At 37.6% G+C, this 15,572-nt stretch overlaps 3 pseudogenes; all 3 read right to left on the reverse strand.

Moving 5' to 3' along the window:
- Positions 1-639: 639 nt before the first annotated feature.
- LOC149139392 (signal peptide peptidase-like 2) lies at positions 640-2,593 on the reverse strand (annotated as a pseudogene).
- Positions 2,594-6,120: 3,527 nt separating this feature from the next.
- On the reverse strand, positions 6,121-8,070 carry LOC149139393 (signal peptide peptidase-like 2; annotated as a pseudogene).
- A 3,536-nt stretch (positions 8,071-11,606) lies between these two features.
- Positions 11,607-15,572, reverse strand: part of LOC149139394 (signal peptide peptidase-like 2 pseudogene) — a 30,685-nt pseudogene continuing 26,719 nt past the window's right edge.

The raw sequence follows: 15,572 nt of genomic DNA on the forward strand, positions 1-15,572 counted from the left end.
CAGAGCATCTAACAGAGGATGGATTCTGCAAAGACAACCACTACATTTAACAACAAAATCATCATGAAAGGAGCATCATGTATAGATGAATTCCTAACACATCTCTTAGATAATGCTGTAACAAGGTAGAAAAACAAAATATGTAAGTGAATTATAGGAAAAACATACTAGAAATTAAACACCGTGATGGATCCCAGGTCTAAAGGGCAGAAACTTCTTTATTAAAATAATATTCAAGTAAACTTTACACAGTCCAAATTCCTATTCCTATTGCCAAAATCGAACAATTACATCTCAAAAATTATCCCATATATACCCTATTACATATTAATTTTTATTTCCTAAACATAGGAATCAAAATAATTAAAATTAAAAAGAAAACCAAATATGTGTTGCGGTCGAATTACATAAATTAAAATCATAACTAAATAATTTAATTAGATCTCATCAAAATAGATTTGTTGCAATCTTTTGAACTCGAACTGCTGAAGGTGTCATTGCTGGAAATCTGGAATGTTTTAACAGCTATTGATTTCAAGCCCACAAACTCTACCACCTGTCCATTGGAAAATTTGAACACTGCCATCTATCCCCTTCAAAAACTCAGCGCTGCTGATTTCATGGCTAAAACATTTGCCATTAGTTCCTAGAAAAATTCGAATAATGCCACATGTATTTGAATTCCCGTTGCAGAAATGCCAAAATTAGGATCAAACCCAGTGTACATTAAACAAGATAAAGTAGTGCTGGTTGGCCATGCCCATCCATCAGGTACAAGGCAACATAAGTCAGTAAGAGACCAACTCTGTATCCAATTGTTGACCAGAGAAAATACCCATTGTAAACACCCTTTTTTGTTGACCGATCATATCTAGCTGCAAATGCAACAAGTAAGCCAGGTAAGAGGATGTCTCCAAAGTCAATCAGATCATGGCCACTCCAAGTATTGTGGAAATGATGGATTTTTAAGAGCATGGGAATGCTTTCACCACCTGACTTATCACCACATGCAACCACAATCATGACGCTCTCATGGAACATAAGAGGTGATATGAAGGCACAAAAAATATCATACACAAATGCACAACTTAATAGAATGGTTTCAACCTTGATATTTGGTCATCGATCTATTTGCAAAACTGTAATCATCAATGATATGCCTAGAACATCTCGACCAATCCAGGCATAGGAAACATGTTGATTTGTAGCCCAAGTAATAACAAAATCTATATAGAAGGGAAAAAATATCACCGACAGGAGTGAGGCCTCCCCCATAATTGTAACCTTTATTGTCACATTAGTATAGCGACCAAATGATCTGGATAGTAAAGCCACTGAACCAATATGCATTCCCTCAATTCCACCTTGGTGTTTATATGCATGACATCCTTCTCTGTCTCAACTTTGATTGCAAATATATCATGGGTCTCCTTTCTTGTCAATTGATTGTATGAGTCAGATTGTTCATTCCTAATGAACTTCAACCATAAGGAAGCACACATTATGGTACCAACAACCATCATTCAAAAGAAAATTTTTGAAATATCTACAAGTGGTCGTTTTGGGGAGTAAAGTAGCAAGTCCACTTTTCGGCCAGTGGATAGGCGATCATGAAGAGTCTCCCCTGCCGATTGTAAGGAATATACGTCATAGGCAAGCTTATCGTTGCTTCCTTTCGATAAATCCAAGAGCAACAGACCAACATCTTCTAGCGAGATGGTGTATTTTATGTTCTCAACCTGAGAAGACTAATTAAAAAATGAAAACATTGATGCCAAGTAATCAAGATGACCACCAGGTGCAATAAGTGTACAACATCTGACTGTAGCAGCTGTAAGACTCTATAAATCTCATTGATTATAAAGATGTATAATTGTTGTTCTTGCATTTCAATTAGCCAATTCAGAATTACCTTGCCCATTACAGCACCTGAAAACAGTTTTTTCCGCAGCACAGTAAACACAATTCTCTAGCTGCAACAACAGATTGGGAATTATCCAATTTGTTAATTAGTGATCCATACAATAATGCTTCTTCATGATTTAGCGAGAAATAGCTTATGCTAGACACACCCCCAAGATTTGACAAGGACATAACATCAACATTGCTAACTGTTAGTCGAAAACTGGACCAAAATCCTAGAAGTTCCCTTTCCAAGGAAACGTCCGTGAAAACCCTTATATTCTTAGACTCTGCCAAATCTACTGCACTATCAACAACATTGCACTGAATCAGAATCGAGGACTGTGCTACCTCTAAATGAAAGCCTTTTTTCATAGGTTTTCCTTCTATATTCAAACAAGTTTCTTTATTCCCTTTAAAAACAAATGCAATTGGTTAGCAGATTCAAAATATTAGCTATTAGAATGTGCCCAGAGCCATAAAGATCAAGCTATGCATGCGGTGAACAGAAATGAATGAATATAGAATAGTTCCAAATAATCTTCTCCTGAATGTCAAAATCTTTAACGTCTAAAGCTCCCACAGTTGATGCACCATGAAATCCTGAATTGTTTGCACTCACTCCTCTACTTCCCCTTGCTTGTGCATTGACAAAGTGTGAATCCCATTTTGACAGATGGGTTCTACGCATAGTGCCAAGAAGAAACGCACAGCGCCAAGAGGAAATGCACAATGCCACACTTAAATTGTTTTGGTTTGATTTTTTGACTTGTGTGTGTTGTGGATGCAGGGGCGCTGAGCTGGGCCTTCAGCTCTTAATTAATTTTTTTAAATAAAATTTGTGATTTTGGATGCAAGACACATGGAGTTTGAAGCTGAGCATTTGAAATCCTGGAGTTTGCTAATTTCAACTTCATATGCCACAATCTTCCTGAGTGAATGAAATTTACTCTCAAACAAAATGCTGAAGATGAAATCCTCTCAAATAGAGTGATGTCACCTACAAGACTGGAGTATATTAAAGCTTCTAGTGCATTACTTGATGGGAGGTCATTCAAATCATAATTCTAGACGTGCTTTGCTACCTCGGAAAATTTCAAACCATTAGCCCCATTCCTACGATAGGATGCGGAATAGTGTAGCCTTCAATGTCCCAAGAACCAAACCATGGTATCCTGTTTGACTGCACTCCTTATCAACAGTTTTATTAAGCATTTGCATTTCCTTCTTTTGCTTTAGACAAAAGCCAGCATCCACTGCAACCTGCCTCAAAATATCTCGCCATGTAAGGGGATTCAAGAATTCTTTCCAAACTATAGCATCAAAGCTTCGATGTTTTACAGCTTGAGTTAATCTCAGAAAAATACCATCATTTAGAGAAGGATCACATTAAATCCATTTTCCAGCATTAACAGAGCTCTGAAGTTCACTTTCAACATCTTCTAGAAGAAGTTTCAGAAAAGCAATATGAATATGCCCAAGTAGCTTTGAATCATGGTCATGGAAATCCTGAGGAAACTTGTCCAGTGTGAATGGGCACAAACTGATCACATCAGCTAAAGTATATAAAAATTGAAAAACCATAAACATAATTCTGACATTCTCCTTTGAATCCTTCCATGGATGGACCAGACAAAGTTGTTTCATTTTCAATGAAGCAGGTGGAAACCTCCCCAAGATTCATACTTCTAAATCTCTAAGAAATTCCTCGAACCATGAGACCAGCAGCTATAAACCTTTCACCAACAATATCCCTATCAACAATGTACAATGCCCTCTGCACAAGATATCTCTTTTGATCAAAGCAGAGAAACGAGCTCGCCATATGTTGAGATGAGGATTAGCAGCATGGAAATAGACCTCAAATGCTATGTTCTCTCCTTATCTATCACAATCCAGCCACAAAACTAGCCACTGACATCTCCTAGCTTCCACTGGATCATTAAATACATGAACTGTTGCACGGGGAGATCTTTGAGTGAATCATTCATTTAATCATATCTTCTGATCTGGGAGTCGATTTTGGGAGTGTGATATACCGTTGGAAATCTCTTTTGGATTTTCTTCTGATGGAAATACTTATGAAATGTTTTGCACTGAAGATCATGTGCAAAACATCTCTGAAAAACAAACATAGTAAGAGCCCACTTTGATCCTTGGTGACAGGCTACGAAGACTAGAACCAACATTGGCCTTATTGGTTATGACAACTCCCTGGAGGTGTCAAGAACATAATAGACCAAGTGCCTCATCCATTGGGCAATACGGTCAGCAAACTTGAACAACCTGTACCAATCCAAAAACATAGATACACTACAACCTATACATAAACAAATACCAGAAGCAAAGTGCTGCCTTGGGTAGCTTATTTATGCACAAACCTACCCTAATTTGCAGCAAAATCAATAGAGCAAGTGATGTTGTAATGCCAGATCAACCAATAAAGTAACTGTGACAAGGATACTACTTGGAAGTGCTTGAACCAGGACAAAATTGGAAAGGCTGACAGCCATCCATGCACAAAATGAGTCTGGTTGTGTAAAAGACAATTTGATCTATCATTCAAACTGAAAATTTTTTCCATGTATGCTGCAATAGGATTGAAGAAACCAGACTCTGTTTTCTACCCTAACTCCTCAATACATGCTTCCAGCTACAACTTATTAATGCAAACATCCATGAACAACCCTATTGTTTCTTGTTTTAAAGGAGGGAGAGTTTCCAAGAAATTTTTGGGATCTCGAAACTCATGTGATTTAATTTGAACATTCAGCAGTTCAATTTCATTTTCTACTCTTTCAGCAACTAAGCCAAGAAAACAATATTTACTTTCAGGTGTGAGTCGGTTAGATTTCAAACTAAGAAATGCTAATGTCGAGAAATTTTGATCAATCTGAAATTTTGCTAACCCATCCCTTCAAGTCAATAACATTTCACTAGATAACGGATTTGCCACATACCCTATCATCGGTGATTACCATCAACACTCTGAAATATGGATTCTGGATTCGTTGGCAGTAAAGTCACTTTGAAACTTTGAAGCTTAGGATCTTGAACAATGGAGTCATCAGGTAGATGATTTCAGCCTTCATATGTGTTTGACCACTATCCACCATCAACAACAAGATCTGCAACTTGAACGATCTTTCCCGGAGAAGATCTGTCACCTCGTTCCTCAGCAATAACACCAATATGTTAGAACTCAGAATGAACCTCAAGGTTGAGAAGAGGTCGTTTGGAGGTAACCACAGACCAAGCTTTCGATCTGGCATCTAGCCTTGCCAGACTAGAGAGGGCTCTCTCTTTGCCAACAAGATGTGGCTGCAATAAATGAATTTTAGGCTAGCTATGGAGTGCGGGGATTTGTTTGAAAGGTTTTTGGGTCGAAAACAGCAAGAGAAAGGACCATTGGGCTATGGGGTCGATGCTAGTTTCTGCTGGAAAACTTGGGGCAAAGTAAGTGCAATGTTTAGCCAGATAAAATATTGCAAATGTGAGAAGAATAGGGGAGAAAGCCCGCTGCCCTGCAGGCATCAAACAAGGGATGGATCTACAGTAGCAGCGTTAGACGAAAGAGAAACATAGGGTTACTCAACAGAGCATCTAACAGAGGATGGATTCTACAAAGACAACCACTACATTTAACAACAAAATCATCATGAAAGGAGCATCGTGTGTAGATGAATTCCTAACACATCTCTTAGATAATGCTGTAACAAAGTAGAAAAACAAAATATGCAAGTGAATTATAGGAAAAACATACTAGACATTAAACATCGTGATGGATCCCAAGTCTAAAGGGTAGAAACTACTTTATTAAAATAATATTCAAGTAAACTTTACACAGTCCAAATGCCTCTTCCTATTGCAAAAATCGAACCATTACATCTAAAAAATTATCCGATATATACCCTTTTACATATTAATTTTTATTTCCTAAACATAGGAATCAAAATAATTAAAATTAAAAACACAACCAAATATGTGTTGCAGTTGAATTACATAAATTAAATCATAACTAAATAATTTAATTAAATCTCATCAAAATAGATTTGCTGCAATCTTTTGAACTCGAACTGCTGAAGGTGTCATCGGTGGAAATTTGGAATGTTTTAATAGTTGTTGATTTCAAGCCCACAAACTCTGCCACCTGTCCATTGGAAAATTTGAACGTTGCCATCTATCCCCTTCAAAAACTTAGCACTGTTGATTTCATGGCTAAAACATTTGCCATCGGTTCCTAGAAAAATTTGAATAATGCCACATGTATTTGAATTCCTGTCGCAGAAATGCCAAAATTAGGATCAGACCCAGTGTAAATTGAACAAGATAAAGCAATGCTGGTTGGCCATGCCCATCCATCAGGTACAAGGCAACATAAGTCAGTAAGAGACCAACTCTGTATCCAATTTTTGACCAGAGAAAATACCCATTGCAAATGCCCTTTTTTGTTGACCGATGATATCTAGCTGCAAATGCAACAAGTAAGCTAGGTAAGAGGATGTCTCTAAAGCTAATCAGATCATAGCCACCCCAAGTATCGTGGAAATGAGGGATTTTTAAGAGCATGGGAATGATTTCACCACCTGACTTATCACCACATGCAACCACAATCATGATGCTCTCATGGAACATAAGAGGTGATATGAAGACACAAAAAATATCATACACAAATGCACAACTTAATAGAACGGTTTCAACCTTGATATTTGGTCATCGAGCTATTTGCAAAACTGTAATCATCAATGATATGCCTAGAACATCTCGACCAATCCAGGCATAGGAAACATGTTGATTTGTAGCCCAAGTAACAACAAAAGCTATATAGAAGGGAAAAAATATCACCGACAGGAGTGAGGCCTCCCCCATAATTGGAACCTTTATTGTCACATTAGTATAGCGACCAAATGATCTGGACAGTAAAGCCACTGAACAAATATGCATTCCCTCAATTCCACCTTGGTGTTTATATGCATGACATCCTTCTCTGTCTCAACTTTGATTGCAAATATATCATGGGTCTCCTTTCTTGTCAATTGATTGTATGAGTTATATTTTTCATTCCCAATGAACTTTGACCATAAGGAAGCACACACTATGGTACCAATAGCCATCATCCACAAGAAAATTTCTGAAATATCTACAAGTGGTCATTCTGGGGAGTAAAGTAGCAAGTCCACTTTTCGGCCAGTGGATAGGCAATCATGAATAGTCTCCTCTGCTGATTGTAAGGATTGTACATCATAGGAAAGCTTATCGTTGCTTCCTTTCAATAAATCCAAGACCAACAAACCTAAATCTTATAGCGAGATGATGTATTTTGTGTTCTCAACCTGAGAAGACTGATTAAGAAATGAAAAAATTGATGCCAAGTAATCAAGACGACCACTAGGTGCAATAAGTGTACAACATCCGACTGTAACAGCTGTAAGACTCTGTAAATCTTGTCAGTTATAAATATGTGTAATTGTTGTTCCTACATTTCCATTAGCCAACTCAGAATTACCTTGCCCATTATAGCGCCCGAAAACAATTTTTTTCGCAGCACAGTAAACACAATTCTCTAGCTGCAACAACAGATTGGGAATTCTCCAATTTGTTAATTAGCGATCCATACAATAATGCCTCTTCATGATTTAGGGAGAAATAGCTTGTGCCAGACACACCCCCAAGGTTTTACATGGACAGAACATCAATATTGCTAACAGTTAGTCAAAAACTGGACCAAAATCCTGGAAGTTCCCTTTCCAAGGAAACGTCCGTGAAAACCCTTATATTCGTGGACTCTACCAAATCTATTGCAATATCAACAACATTTCACTGAATCAAAATTGAGGATTGTGCTACCTCTAAATGAAAGCCTTTTTTCACAGGTTTTTCTTCTATATTCAAACAAGTTTCTTTATTCCCTTTAAAACAAATGCAATTGGTTAAGAGATTCAAAAGATTAGCTATTAGAATGTGCCCAGAGCCATAAAGATCAAGCTGTGCATGCGGTGAATAGAACTGAATGAATATAGAAGAGTTTTAAATAAGCTTGTCTTGAATGTCAGAACCTTTAACTTCTAAAGCTCCCGCAGTTGATGCACCATGAAATTTTGAATTGTTTCCACTCACTCCTCTACTTCCCCTTCCTTCTCTTTTGCATTGACAAAGTGTGAATCCCATTTTGACAGACGGGTTCTATGTGTAGTGCCAAGAAGAATTGCGCAACGCTAAGAGGAAATGCGTAGCACCACACTTAAATTGTCTTGGTTTGATTTTTTGAATTGTGTGTATTGTGGATGCAGGGGTGCTGAGTTGGGCCTTGGGCTCTTAATTAATTTTTTTAAATAAAATTTGTGATTTTTGATGCAAGGAGCGTGGAGTTTGAAGCTGAGCATTTGAAATCGTGGAGTTTGCTAATTTCAACTTCATATGCCACAATCTTCCTGAGTGAATGAAATTTACTCTCAAACAAAATGTTGAAGATGAAATCCTCTCAAATAGAGTGATGTCACCTACAAGACTGGAGTATATTAATGCTTCTAGTGTATTACTTGATGGGAGGTCATTCAAATCATAATTATGGATGTTCTTTGCTACCTCAGGATTTTTCAAACCATTAGCCCCATTCCTGCGATAGGATGCGGAATAGTGTAGCCTTCAATGTCCCAAGAACCAAACCATGGTATCCTGTTTGACTGTACTCCTTATCAACAGTTTTATTAAGCATTTGCATTTCCTTCTTTTGCTTTAGACAAAAGCCAGCATCCACTACAACCTGCCTCAAAATCTCTGGCCATGTAAGGGGATTCAAGAATTATTTCCAAACTGTAGCATTAAATCTTCGACGTTTTACAGCTTGAGTTAATCTCAGAAAACTACCATCATTTAGAGAAGGATCACATTAAATCCATTTGCCAGCACTGATAGAGCTCTGAAGTTCACTTTCAACATCTTCTAGAAGAAGTTTCAGAAAAGTAATATGAATATTCCCAAGTAGCTTTGAATCATGGTCATGGAAATCTTGAGGAAACTCATCCAGTGTGAATGGGCAAAAGCCGATCACATCAGCTAAAGTATATAAAAATTGAAAAACCATAAACAGATTTCTGACATTCTCCTTTGAATCCTTCCATGGATGGACCAGACAAAGTTGTTTCATTTTCAATGAAGCAGGTGGAAACCTCCCCAAGATTCATACTTATAAATCTCTAAGAAATTCCTCGAACCATGAGATCAGTAGCTATAAACCTTTCACCAATAATATCCTTGTCAACAATGTACAGTGCCCTCTACACAGGATATCTCTTTCGATCAAAGCAGAGAAACAAGCTCCCCATATGTTGATATGAGGATTAGTAACATGGAAATAGACCTCAAATGCTATGTTCTCTCCTTCTCTATCACAATCCAGCCACTGACATCTCCTAGCTTCCTCTGGATCATTAAATACATGAACTGCTGCATGGGGAGATCTTTGAGTCAATCATTCATTTGATCATATCTTCTAATTCGGGAGCCGGTTTTGGGAGTGTGATATAGCATTGGAAATCTATTTCTGAGTTTATTCTGATGGACATGATTATGAAATGTTTTTCATTGAATATCATGTGCAAAACATCTCTGAAAACCAAACATAGTAAGAGCCCACTTTGATCCCTGGTGACAGGTTGCGAAGACTAGAACTAACATTGGCCTTATTAGGGATGACAACTCCCTAGAGGTGTCAAGAACATCGTAGACCAAGTGCCTAATCCATTGGGAAATACAGTCAGCAAACCTGAACAACCTGTACCAATCCAAAAACATAGATACACTACAACCTATACATAAACAAATACCGGAAGCAAAGTGCTGCCTTGGGCAACTTATTTATGCACAAACCTACCCTACTTTGTAGCAAAATCAATAGATCAAGTGATGTTGTAATGCCAGATCAACCAATCAAGTAACTGTGACAAGGAAACTGCTTGGAAGTGCTTGAACCAGGACATAACTGGAAAGGCTGATAGCCATCCATGCATAAAATGAGTCTGGTTGTGTAAAAGACAATTTGATCTATCATTCAAACTGAATTTTTTTTCCATGTATGCTGCAATAGGATTGAAGAAACCAGACTCTGTTTGCTGCCCTAACTCCTCAATACATGCTTCCAACTGCAAATTATTAATGCAAACATCCATGAAGAACCCTATTATTTCTTGTTTTAAAGGAGGGAGAGTTTCTAAGAACTTTTTGGGATCTCAGAACTCATATGATTTAATTTGAACATTTAGCAGTTCAATTTCATTTTCTAATCTTTCAGCAACTAAGCCAAGAAAACAATATTTACTTTTAGGTGTGAGTTGGCTGGATTTCAAACTAAGAAACACTGATGTTGAGAAATTCTGATCAATCTAAAATTTTGCTAACTCATCCCTTAAATTCAATAACATTTCACTAGATAATGGATTTGCCACATACCCTGTCATCGGTGATTACCATCAATGTTCTGAAATCTGGATTCTGGATTCATTGGCAGTGAAGTCACTTTGAAACTTTGAAGCTTGGGATCTTGAACAATGGAGTCATCAGGTAGATGATTTCAGCCTTCATATGTGTCTGACTGCTGTCCACCATCAGCAACCAGATCTGCAACTTGAACGATCTTTCCCAAAAAAGATTTGTCACCTCGTTCCCCGGAAATGATGCCAATATGTTAGCACTCAAAATGAACCTCAAGGCTAAGAAGAGGCCATTCTAAGGTAACCACAAACCAAGATTTTGATCTGGCATCTAGCCCTGCCAAACCAGAGAGGGCTCTCTCTTTGCCAACAAGATGTGGCTGCAATAAATGAATTTTAGGCTAGCTATGGAGTGCGGGGATTTGTTTGAAAGGTTTTTGGGTCGAAAACAAGAGAAAGGACCATTGGGCTATGGGGTCGATGTCAGTTTCTGCCAGCAAACTTGGGGCAAAGTAAGTGCAATGTTTAGCTAGATAAAACATTGCAAATGTGAGAAGAATAGGGGAGAAAGCCCACTAACCTACAGGCATCAAACATGGGATGGATCTATAGTAGTAGCATTAGAAGAAAGAGAAACACAGGGTTACTCAACAAAGCATCTAACAGAGGATGGATTTTGCAAAGAAAACCACTACATTTAACAACAAAATCATCATGAAAGGAGCATGATATGTAGATCAATTCCTAACACATCTCTTAGATAATGTTGTAACAAAGTAGAAAAACAAAATATGTAAGTGAATTACAGGAAAAACATACTAGACATTAAACACCGTGATGGATCCCAGGTCTAAAGGGAGAAAACTACTTTATTAAAATAATATTCAAGTAAACTTTACAGAGTCCAAATGCCCCTTCCTGTTGCAATAATCGAACCATTACATCTCAAAGATTATCCCATATATACTCTATTACATATTAATTTTTATTTCCTAAACATAGGAATCAAAATAATTAAAATTAAAAAGAAAAACAAATATGTGCTGCGGTTGAATTACATAAATTAAAACCATAACTAAATAATTTAATTAGATCTCATCAAAATAGATTTGTTCCAATCTTTTGAACTCGAACTACTGAAGGTGTCATCGTTCGAAATCCGGAATGTTTTAATAACTGTTGATTTCAAATCCACAAACTCTACCACCTGTCCATTGGAAAATTTGAACGTTGCCATCTATCCCCTTCAAAAACTCAGCGCTGCTGATTTAAGGGCTAAAAAATTTGCCATGGGTTCCTAGAAAAATTCGAATAATGCCACATGTCTTTGAATTCCCATGGCAGAAATGTCAAAATTAGGATCAGACCCAGTGTACATGGAACAACATAAAGCAGTGCTGGTTGGCCATGCCCATCCATTATGTACAAGGCAACATAAGTCAGTGAGAGACCAACTCCGTATCCAATTGTTGACTAGAAAAAATACCCATTGCAAAGGCCCTTTTTTGTTGACCGGTTATATCTAGCTGCAAAAGCAACAAGTAACCCAGGTAAGAGGATGTCTCCAAAGCCAATCAGATCATAGCCACCCCAAGGATCATGGAAATGAGGGATTTTTAAGAGCATGGGAATTCTTTCACCACCTAACTTATCACCACGTGTAACCACAATCATGATGCTCTCATGGAACACAAGAGGTGATATGAAGGCCCAGAAAATATCATACAGAAATGCACAGCTTAATAGAATGGTTGCAACCTTGATATTTGGTAATTGAGCTATTTGCAAAACTATAATCATCAATGATATGCCTAGAACATCTTGACCAATCCAGGCATAGGAAACATGTTGATTTGTAGCCCAAGTAATAGCAAAAGCTATACAGAAGGGCAAAACTATCACAGACAGGAGTGAGGCCTCCCCCACAATTGGAACCTTTATTTTCACATCAGCATAGTGACCAAATGACCTGGATAGTAAAGCCGTTGAACAAATATACATTCCCTCAATTCCACCTTGGTGTTTATATGCATGACATCCTTCTCTGTCTCAACTTTGATTGCAGATATATCATGGGTCTCCTTTCTTGTCAATTGATTGTATGAGTCAAATTGTTCATTCCCAATGAACTTTGACCATAAGGAAGCACACACTATGGTACCAACAGCCTTCATCCACAAGAAAATTTCTGAAATATCTACAAGTGGTCGTTCTGGGGAGTAAAGTAGCAAGTCCACTTTTCGGCCAGTGGATAGGCGATCATGAATAGTCTCCCCTGTTGATTGTAAGGACTCTACGTCATAGGCAAGCTTATCATTGCTTCCTTTAAATAAATCCAAGACCAACAAACCTACATCTTCCAATGAGATGGTGTATTTTGTGTTCTTGACCTGAGAAGACTAATTAAAAAATGAAAAAATTGATGCCAAGTAATCAAGACGACCACTAGGTGCAATAAGTGTACAACATCTGACTGTAACAGCTGTAAGACTCTGTAAATATCGTTAATTATAAATATGTGTAATTGTTGTTCCTGCATTTCCATTAGCCAATTCAGAATTACTTTGCCCATTACAGCGCCCAAAAATAGTTTTTTCTGCAGCACAGTAAACACAATTCTCTAGCTGCAACAACAGATTGGGAATTCTCCAATTTTTCAATTAGCGATCCATACAATAATGCCTGTTCATGATTTAGTGAGAAATAGCTTGCACCAGACACACGCCCAAGATTTGACATGGACAAAACATCAACATTGCTAACTATTAGTCGAAAACTGGACCAAAATCCTAGAAGTTCCCCTTCCAAGGAAACGTCCATGAAAACCCTTATATTCGTGGACTCTACCAAATCTATTGCAATATCAACAATGTTGCACTGAATTAGAATCGATGACTGTGCTACCTCTAAATGAAAGCCTTTTTTCTCAGTTTTTCCTTCTAGATTCAAACAAGTTTCTTTATTCCCTTCAAAACAAATGCAATTGGTTAGTAGATTCAAAAGATTAGCTATTAGAATGTGCCTAGAGCCATAAAGTTCAAGCTATGCATGCGGTGGATAGAAATGAATGAATATAGAAGAGTTTCGAATAATATTCTCTTGAATGTCAAAATATTTAACTTCTAAAGCTCCCGCAGTTGATGCACCCTGAAATTCTGAATTGTTTCCACTCACTCCTCTACTTCCCCTTCCTTCTCTTGTCCATTGACAAAGTGTGAATCCCATTTCGACAGATGGATTCTACATGCAATGCCAAGAAGCAATGCACAACACCAAGAGAAAACGTGTAGCACCACACTTAAATTGTCTTGGTTTGATTTTTTGACTTGTGTGTGTTGTGGATGCAAGGGCGTTGAGCTGGGCCTTCATCTCTTAATTAATTTTTTAAAATAAAACTTGTGATTTTTGATGTAGGGTGTGTGAAGTTTGATGTTGAGCATTTGAAATCATGGAGTTTGCTAATTTCAACTTGATATGCCACAATCTTCTTGAGTGAATGAAATTTGCTCTCAAACGAAATGCTGAAGATGAAATCCTCTCAAATAGAGTGATGTCACTTGCAAGTCTAGAGTATATTAATGCTTCTTTTGCATTACTTGATGGGAGGTCATTCAAATCATAATTCTGGACGTACTTTGCTACCTCAGGAATTTTTAAACCATTAGCCCCATTCCTGCGATAGGATGCGGAATGGTGCAGCCTTCAATGCCCCAAGAACCAAACCATGGTATCCTGTTTGACTGCATTCCTTTTCAACAGTTTTATTAAGCATTTGTATTTCCTTCTTTCGCTTTAGAAAAAATCCAACATCCACTGCAACCTACCTCAAAATCTCTGGCCACGTAAGGAGATTCAAGAATTCTTTCCAAATCATAGCATCAAAGCTTCGACATTTTACAGCTTGAGTTAATCTTAAAAAACTACCATCATTTAGAGAAGGATCACATTAAATCCATTTGCCAGCACTAACAGAGCTCTGAAGTTCACTTTCAACATCTTCTAGAGGAAGTTTTAGAAAAGCAATATGAATATGCCCAAGTAGCTTTGAATCATGGTCATGGAAAGCTTGCAGAAACTCATCTAGTGTGAATGGGCACAAACCGATCACATTAGATAAAGTATATAAAAATCGAAAAACCATAAACATATTTCTGACATTCTCCTTTGAATCCTTCCATGGATGGACCAGACAAAGTTGTTTCATTTTCAATGAAGCAGGTGGAAACCTCCCCAAGATTCATACTTATAAATCTCTAAGAAATTCCTCGAACCATGAGACCAGCAGCTATAAACATTTCACCAGGAATATGCCTATCAACAATGTACAGTGCCCTATGCATAGGATATCTCTCTCGATCAAAGCAGAGAAACGAGCTCGCCATATGTTGAGATGAGGACTAGCAGCATTGCAATAAACCTCAAATGCTATGTTCTCTCCTTCTCTATCATAGTCTAGCCACAAAATCAGCCACTGACATCTCCTAGCTTCCTCTGGATCATTAAATACATGAATTGTTGCACGGGGAGATCTTTGAGTCAATCATTCATTTGATCATGTCTTCTGATCTAGGAGTTGGTTTTGGGAGTGTGATATACCGTTGGAAAGCTCTTTCTGAGTTTCTTCTGATGGGAATGCTTATGAAATGTTTTTCACTAAAGACCATGTGCAAAACATCTCTGAAAACCAAACATAGTAAGAGCCCACTGGTGAGCACCAGTATTGCAGTAATAATGCTGCAATTCCTGGGCTGCCTACCTTACTCTTATCAGCCGGGTAGTTTGTAACAAAATTGGAAGCAACGATGCTGTATGCATAAGTACTAGTTGTTACTGTAGTTTGTCACTTGGTCAGCCAGCACAAGATCACTAGGAGCTCAAGCCAACTTCTATGGATTCCAGAATAAGCTTTATATGTGATGGAAGGAAAAAGAGATTACTCTATTGATGCTATTCTACTTACAGAAATGAAGACTGAAATGTAAAGCAAACCAAGGAAATCCTAGTTAACCACTAATCCTACTTTTGCAGAAACACTATGAAAACCATGAAAAGAATGCCATTATCTACTAAAGGAAGTAAACAACATCTACCTAAGCTATTTCTGAAAGTAAATGAGCAAAAAACATCTTTTTGGATTTTTATGTATTTTTATGTGAATTTGTTATGCATGTAATTTATTTGTTTGTAGATGTGGCAGTGAATAGGTGGCGATGGAGGGCAGTTTTGGGACTTGAGAGGATG

The sequence above is a fragment of the Pinus tabuliformis genome, chromosome X, assembly GCF_031772625.1.
Source record: "Pinus tabuliformis cultivar Carrire ecotype Pingquan chromosome X, CPIR1, whole genome shotgun sequence".
Classification (NCBI taxonomy): Eukaryota; Viridiplantae; Streptophyta; class Pinopsida; order Pinales; family Pinaceae; genus Pinus; species Pinus tabuliformis.